Raw genomic sequence first — 9,049 nt, 5'->3', positions numbered from 1 at the left:
CTATTTACTGTAGAAGGGAAGGCCAGTAATGACGTACGTGTTTAAGGGTCCGAGCGACCTGCTAAACTGTTTTTGACTAAACATATGTTTCCTAGGAGATTTCTTATTTGATTTTCAGTCCGTATTAAACTGCCTATCATATCACTGATCGCTTTTTAAAGCACTGAGAGAAATCAATTCCTTATTTAAATTTTAAAGTTATATTTCGAAGCTAGGATTTTGTAAAACCAGTCTTCTTACATCGGTACGGTTGGGGTTGTCAGCTCTTTCTAGAAATAAGAATCCAAATCCGAGTATTTTATTGGTTGACCTAGTATTACGCGAGGACGTCAACGGTCACAATAGCCGACGGCATCGTTACGCACCGTGTAATCTCAGAATGTTAGAAAGCGTATGTTTAAAGTGGTGACAGCTGCCGTATTGTTTACACCAGAGTAATAACAACTAACGGTGAACAAGAGGGACGAGCATAGCAAACAATTGACGGAGTGTCTCGAGATTATATATTTTTTTAGAACTTTTCGTCCGAAAGCGTTAAAGATGTACCAGATTTGACTGAAGGACAAAAGGTACATTGTCAAATTCATCATACGAGCATCTAGTGCCACAAATGTAAATAAACATACTCGATCAAAGGGCATATTTATTATGAAGATATTTTAACTCCAATACAACAGCTGCAGCAATACGATCACTAAGTCGACTCGATCCAATTACGCTAACTCTATAAAGAACGCTCTAAATTGATATAAAGCTTTTCTCACGATTGTCAAGAAAAAATCTGTCTTTTAAAGCGGCCGAAAAGCCTAAAGTTTAACAGACTGACACAATCAAAGCAGGTAAACGAATGTTTCAGCCCACTTTAATAGATGGGCATTCCTCTAATAGGTCGATTATAGAGAAAACCGAGCTATTACAAGGGCGGCAAAGAGTACGAGCAATCGACAGCACCTTCAGCTTCCAAAAAAGTTTGTTGACTTTCAGGCACAAGATCGATCATTCTAATAGTCGCGATAGCTGAAACAGAATGTCCCGCAGAACATTAAAAATCGCATAGCAGCGACACTGTCCGGTGAAAAAGGCCGTTACAGGAGTCTGTTTAGACTCAGGTTCGCAGTGATCACCACTAGTAGGCTGTCCGGAAATCAAAGGCGCTGGTTTTGGAAAGCGGTACCAGGCCCTATTGCAAAGTTAGCTCGATAGCGAGCAAAGCAAACTCGGGCAGGGGAGATCTTTGACAACTGCCAATGTCGATCAAACGACCATTATTGTTGCCCCGTGGGAACTTGAATAGACCTCAGTCATCGTAACTTCAACGAAACCGTTCTGCACGGTACTAGATAGAGCTCATCTATCTTCTTTTGTCAAAATAAGTTAATATATTGTCGATGTAAACAACAACGGAATAACGTAGGCTTTCCAATCAGTTTCAGTTACCTTTACCTCCCAAGACCCATAACCATCCTTTTTCCTATGTGCTCTCACATGTTTGCAACTTAAATATAAATCAATTAGTGGACAGATAGCCTTTTGTGAGACTACACAAATGATTATCATATTTCAATGGTTGCTGAATAAGCTAAATTATTTCTGGATTGCTAGGTTCAAGTCATCCAAAGCGTACATATGTGTAACATGTGCAGATGAATCAAGGTGTTACTGGGATATATGTGCATGCGTATTTTAGTAAGTTGTAATTGCATGCACTTATTATTATGCAGACGTATATAAAATATCTTTATTTCAAAGTTTTTTTTTAAATCGCTTTTATTATTATCATGAAATATAAACTGATATTTCTTGGAACATCTTGGTAGCATAACCTTAGCCTCTGTACATTAAGTTTATTTGTATTTATTTATGTCATTATGAAGCATTTTAATTAGAGAGTTGTTTCTAGAACTCTCTAAAAAGTAGAAATCTCAATGAAGTTTTCTGCAGGCGCTTAAGGTGTGCTTAACTAATCCGCAAATGATTTTTGCGTAGTAACAATGAAGCGGCAAGCGATACTGGTCGATGTAAACTCGGCAACGCGTCGTTGAACTATATTATTACACCGCACGTAGAATATACGCGCAACAGAATCAAATTTTCGGAAAATGGCATATTTCGTTCGAATTCCGAAAACGATGTATCGATTTTCGTCACGACAATTTATTGTTTTATTCTAGAAAAAAAAAAAGAATTTTCTTCTATTAATAAGAATAACGGCCGAGTATATAAACGCACTGGGTACCCTAGCGAGGAAGACTGAGTGGACCTGTCAATGCTTTTCCATCATATACATCATCACCTATATACACATGCCTATCATATACATCATTACTAATATAAAAATAATTAATATACAAACTAGCTCACATCGTCTATATATGTATATTGAAAAACAAGAAGCCAACATATCAGGGTTATATTTTCCTGATACGGCGCAGGTTACCCCGTAGCCGACACTGCTAACTAAAATCTCAATTGGCTTAGAGGGCAACGAGAGTTTTCCTAAATCATAATTATCTATAGAACGGAATGAAAAATTTTTTGTTTCCTATTATGATGTTATCAGCAACTGATTATTATTTAGGCCAAGGCGGTGCTTTCCGGAAAACAAAAAATTTTTACGTGTCGTTTGGGCAACTCACTACTATCGCTCTTTACCTAAAAGTGACTTGATTAAACATTAAAGAACTGTCCTCGGAAGGGCGTTGTGTGAATCGCACCAAATCGTTATCAATTGCCTATTAACGAAATGAAACTCGTCTATTTTAAAGGAAAAAGCCGATTAGATGCGTCGCACCCGTTTATATTTGCTTTTTGTGTCTACAAATTTTGCTTGGGGCTGCGGATCGTGAAAAGTAACATCATTAACATACTCCCCAATCCGCATGTATACTTCAACCGGTTACTGAAAAGCAAATTAAAGCCAGCTTAATATATAGGCTAATAAGCATATCAGTCGATGATTTGATTTCATAAATATATTATTTAGAAAAATTATGTAAATACTAACAAAGTATTATATGGGCCATTCTGTTTCCCCAATAAAAAAACTTTGTTCTTTAATTTTAATAATATACAAATTTTTAATTTTTTGAGATACATGCGCGTTAGAAATTCAGAAACTGGATTTTTTCGTTAAGCAAATTTCAAAATGTAGAGTTATATAGTGTTCTACAAGCCAACCTAAGCCAAAAGTTCAGTAACTTCTGAAATAGGAGCCGTTAGCAGACGAAATTTTTTTTTAGAAACTTTTTAACTTTAAAGAAACTTTAACTAGAAAACTAGAAAACTGTGAACCAGCTAAGTTTACTTTAAAAGAAATGAGCTCGCAAAAAAACATGTTATTACTTTGAAATTCAAATTTATGTGCCCCAAAGTCCACCGCGCTGCTGAAATTCACCCATAATTGGTGGAGAAATCAGGCGAAAATGCTTTAAGGCTATTTCAGATGTAACTTATTATCAAATTATAACACAAATACGGAAACTATGAGAACCGAGTTCCCCATAAATTGACATAGGTCAGTTGGAACCGCGTGTAGTGCATTTCATACGCAACCTGTGGGACTCCAGTCAACAAGGAATCCCCCCGGAGCATATAGTCGCTATAAACAATGTATGGTCCAATTTTTATCGCCAGCCAGAGAGAAATCAGACGTTACCTTAAAGAGAATCAACTTCGGTCGTAGTGTCGAGTAGGTTCGGATGGTAGGTGATGGACATTAGAACTATGTGCTACTGCATGAGAGACTCGCCGAGAATAAAATAATGAGGGTATCCCGTTATCTCAAGTCCCTCAAGAGGGTCATCGACCTTTTAACGGAGATCGAAAGCACGCAGCCTGGTTACTTAATCTCTCTGCATTGAACAAGGAAATATCGAACGTTGACTTCAATCTACCTACCTTCTCGATTTAAGTTCATGTGATCATGGGGCTTTCTATGCCCCAAAGAGACTAACTGGTCGACGTGTACACCACATTGCGGATGATCATAATCTTTCCATTACTAATTACCAATAATAATACCAATAATTAATACCAAAATCATGAATAACTACAACAGTTATACGGGCGTACATTATTACTGTTCCTGTTCTCTTTTCGAACACATCATAACTCATGGATGTGCCAGCGCCAGCGTTTATTCAAAAAAAAACGGCGTCACACGGCACAGCGGAACTTCGTGTGGACCTTTGGTTGGTAAGTCATTACCATTGACCTGCTTAACGTTGCAGTAAAGAATCATAAAGCATCGGTTTGTCAATATTGATCTAGTCATAACTAGTCCTTTTTAGAAAGAAAAATAATTTTCCTTTTATTTTATTGAAATCATTGATGAGTCATGTAGTTCCACTTTGGACCCATATAATCCCACCTTATAGGGCCGCATGGGCCGAATATAAAGGTGCATATTTTCGCGAAAACGAATGAATTTTAGTGAACCTGTTTGGGCCACTATACATGCGAGTCCTTAAAGAGTACACTTAGGTTATTTGTTTCCCGTAGCACCGAATACTTTCAACGATAACGTTGAGCAAATTTCGACCCATATAGTCTCGCCCGACTGAGAAACCCGATTTCAGTTTGCTAACCGGTTCCTTCTTGTAAACAAGTTATGAGCAGCTACTGAAAAAACTTTATAACCCCCGTTAGGTTTGGAACCATAAACTTTCTTCATTTGCGCGTAGAAAACAATAGCAGTAGATGCGTTTAAACTCTCAACTAACTAAAGCGGCTACGACTAACTAGCGTTCACTATGAACTTATAAAAACAATAGTATATTATTATAACCCTATGTACTTATTTAGGTGTCTGTCTTTACGTGATTTTTTTCGGTAAATACTATGTGAAGAAGCGCTTTCATAGAGTAGTAAAAACAGCTATTACTTTATGCATTGATCTCACGGACGGGCTACTTTAAACTAGAGAGTGCTATTCCAGAAGCGCAGTATAGCTTTCGTCTGCAGCTTCTCCGCTGGTTCGATTACCCTGGAAGATATTTAGCGCGCCTTTACCAGCCCGCTTTGGTCGATTTCTGCTCTACAGTTGTATGTACAGACAGGTGTACAATCTCGAAGTACGTGGCACTTTAAAAGCTGCGACTTCGAAGTCTAGTACCCCAAAATGTTATAGTTACGCACTGGTAAGCTAGCATGAGGCAGAGTTATTCCGGCTCAGCGAAAGAGTTATTTGTTTACTGACCTGAGAATAATGTTAACACCAAGTAAATTATGATGCAGAAAGCGTTTTACTTAAAGGACCCGGAAAGAATTGCTGACCACTGCAACAATTGAGAAATCTCATTTTGTCTTAAAGGTTACGCATTATGTATCGATCTCCGATAAATGATCTGCCATTATTATGAGAGTGTCTTAGAATGAATTAACTAGGCCGACTCGATCATGTGAAGCCGATCTACTTCAAGCGTCTTTTAAGCCTTCATATGTTAGCTAAATATATAATCATTCATTTGCCTTATTAAAAACATTAAAAAAGTATGATCAGCCGTCCATATAAAAAGAAAAAGAAGAACATAGATTTATGCATTTTTTATTTGCAAATATGAAGTAGATTGAGTAAGATAGACCCCAACGACCCGGAAGATCCTAAATTGGTATTCCAGGAACTATCCTGCTGTCCATTCCCTTGGCGCATTCATGGTCGTATAAGTTTTTTCCATGCAAAAGTTTGACGAAATCGTTTTTTGAAATATAATGTATCGAATTTGTTACCCGCAAAGTCATTTATACGCCATTTAATAAAGTTGCCATTTAATAAAGTTTAAATTTTTACAGATAATTTTGTTTGCCAGGTAAATGGTGTTAATTAATGTTCAGTTTATTATAGTTTCGATAAGGCCCCAATTGAATTTACATATGTGTCTTTACGAATTATCAGAAACTTAATTTTAATATTTTAAAGAATTTTTTTTTTAAGAATAATACTAGTTTAATAATTCGCCAATACATTGGCTAATGATTTTATTTAATGAAACTAGCATGTCATTACTACAGTAAATAAAAATAGGAACTACAATTTTTAAAATATATATATATTTTTAAAAGTTAAACAAAACATTTGTCAGGTATCAACGTTTTTATTACAAGAATACGATGCAGATTTAGCTGCATTGTTGTAACTCGACTTTAGTGTTCAAACCGATCGCTCTTTCGCTAGCAGGCCTATTCCTTTAAGGAGATCATGAGAAAACGTTGAAAAATCAATCTTCACCTAGTGGACGGACAGATTAGGACGGTAAATGGTGCAAGGTATTTAAGTATACCCGTAAACAGGATACTTAGTGAGTTGCTTTATGTCAGGAGTCCCATGGCGAAATCTAGCAAGGTGGCTAACGCTAGAGCAAGGATTCTGTCTAATATGCATGAGCCAAGTGAGGTCCCGTAGGACTTGAAGGCTAAAAAAAAAAGAAAACAACTATGGAATAACGACCTTGAAGGCTCCAGTAAAGCTGAGCGTTAAGCTATTTTTGAAGCATAGCAGGCCAAGTGGTCAGTTACACCTGCACGAAATCTGAAAGGCAAAATCTATTACCAGATCTCAGATATCAGGAACTAGTTGGCGCGCGCGATAGAGAAAAGACAGATTTTGACGTAACACAGATCGAACGAATCATAGGGATTTCCAATCTTATCTACATAGGATTGGACAGGTCCCACCCGACATATGTGTGCACTGCGATCAAAGGGCAAAGGATGATTGTGCTTACACCTTACTAATTAGGTTCACTTCCAAGGTTGCAAGAACAAGAGCCAGAAGCAAGGTATTGACCAAATAGAGCAGAGAGGGTACCTTCTTCAGAACAACACACGCTCTTGAGTCACTTAGCATAAGACTAGTGGGATCTATGGAGTTCATGCGCGCTATCACCAAAGACTAAAAATTCGGAGCGATCACAGTCAAGGGGGTCCTAAAAGAAAAAGTGTCCGGCGGGCGGCAGAAAAAAAGTAAATTTTAATTTCCTAGGTGACAGACGACGCGACTAGAAGTCCGGATTCATAGGTATCGTAACAACGCATCTGGAAAGGCAGGGAATACGAAGGTGATTACGGCCTACGCACCTGTCACTTTTTCTGCCGGTTCGTAGTATTATTCAATGAAGTTCCGGGCAGGAAGAAAGTGAAAGTCAAGGAGAAAGGTACCTCATCCAGTGTCAGTCTCGACCGAACGAAGTTCAGCCGTTCAGTGCCAGCTGTGTACGTCAATGCATTCATTCTTCTTCTTATTTTCCCGCGTCAGGTTGCCGTGATTTGATGATCAACTTATCTGCTTTAAAAACGCATAGGTTGTTTAGTTACGCGCGGAAAGCCAAAATGAGTTTTCGGGGTCCTATTTGTATTTGCTGTCCCTGCATTTGCGCACTCAAATTAACGTTTGTTCTAATATAAACTTTATGAGTATCTAACATAGGTGCAGGATCTGCAAAGGTAGTATTGTCAACTTCTAGTTAAAACGCTCAAACAGTGAAAATGCAAATTTTTGCAGCACTGTTGATTCTCTGGTTACTGTTATAGCATAAACAAATTCGAACCTCTCACTTACGCTTGATACATCCAGAAACTAAATAATGCACATATTTATGTTCGTATTTTCGTTTATTTATTACGCTTACAAATAGAAAAACTAAACATAGAGCTCAGAATCCGGATTCTAAGATCGTACGTCAAATGCGTGGATAATAATTTTCATTTATTAGTTAAAAAAAAAAAGGAATATATGTATGTGTGTATACGTACGTTCCACTGTCGAAGAGCACTGTTCAGATAAATCATCAAATCTAATTTACACAAAATAGCATTTTCATTATTATATATATATATATATTATAAATTAAATATAAGCAGGTATACGATAATATTTGATAAAAGTCAAACAATTTTCTTTATCCGATAACACTTGCCCATTATTGCGTCATATATACAATTCGGACGCATACGTTTTCAACGAAAACTGAAATCTACATTCAGCAAAAGGAATGATAGTTGATAATAAAGATTTAAAAAATACGTCGTCTTGATTTTACTAAACGTTCCGGCTTCTAAGTTAATAATTACAACGTTTAGCACTCCTATAATAAGGCCTAGATCGCTCTGCGTGACGGGCGCATTGTAACTTGGGGAGACGGCTTCGTGTATCCGTAGCTTTTCATCTAAGTCGTCATGTCACCTAGGAAACTAGGCCAGTTGCAAAAATACTATCGTTTAAATACAGAAATCGCATGTATGGTAATGACATTAAGTAAGCGTAACGGGGATAACTGCATACGAGTAACAGCTGTATATAGCACATTGCCGTGATTGAGATAAAATGATCATACTACAATGAACGTCGTCGCATAAAACTACGTGTTAGTATATTTCGCGGAACAACGAAGCCCTAAACTGATGGAATCAAAGTCATCTATGGCCGACATATCCTAATAAGCGTACATAACAGAGAAAGCATCAGCCATAATTTACGTCGTCTCATGAAGGGACGCAAAACATGAATATGAAGTTGAGTACGCTACAGAATAGATGTACGTCACAGCAGGGAAGAGACCCCATGTACTCCACCGTCTTTCTCCCTCAAAAATATTAATCCTAAAAGCTAAAATATATATTTTTGTATATATGTGATATATTTGTGACATGTTATCACATATAAGCTCTTGCACTACGTCCACTACGAACTCGTGATGAACAGTAGCATTATGGTGATATATGTAATTAGTTATTAAACGAATCTATTCAGACCCGTACTAGGCCTGTATGCATTTATTTTTTCATTTTTTGTAATTACTGCATAAAATTAGGTGAGATCGGGCTTCATAGATTATCCAAGCGGAAGTGGACTCGTGCGTGAGCAGCGTGTTTTTAATATAAATAGAATTAAATAAAAATTTCATTCTATTGAGCTCAGCTTTTTCTTACAACAGTCAAAATACTAGGGGACGAAACACCGCTGTGCGACCCACATGACTGAACGATAAAAGCTTCAAAGTAACATTATTCTAAGTCTACATTCTTTTACTACCTATATATATATATATATATA

General features: G+C 37.2%; 1 long non-coding RNA gene across 1 annotated transcript in view; it reads right to left on the bottom strand.

The window, feature by feature from the left end:
• The window catches only part of LOC147753114 (uncharacterized), an 89,132-nt gene that overhangs the window by 23,730 nt on the left and 56,353 nt on the right, over positions 1-9,049 (bottom strand). The window lies entirely within an intron of this gene.

Source organism: Varroa jacobsoni, unplaced genomic scaffold (assembly GCF_002532875.2).
Source record: "Varroa jacobsoni isolate VJ856 unplaced genomic scaffold, vjacob_1.0 scaffold_736, whole genome shotgun sequence".
In the NCBI taxonomy this organism is placed as follows: domain Eukaryota; kingdom Metazoa; phylum Arthropoda; class Arachnida; order Mesostigmata; family Varroidae; genus Varroa; species Varroa jacobsoni.
Note: the sequence above shows the minus strand (reverse complement) of the source record. Positions and strands in the feature narration are given on the sequence as shown.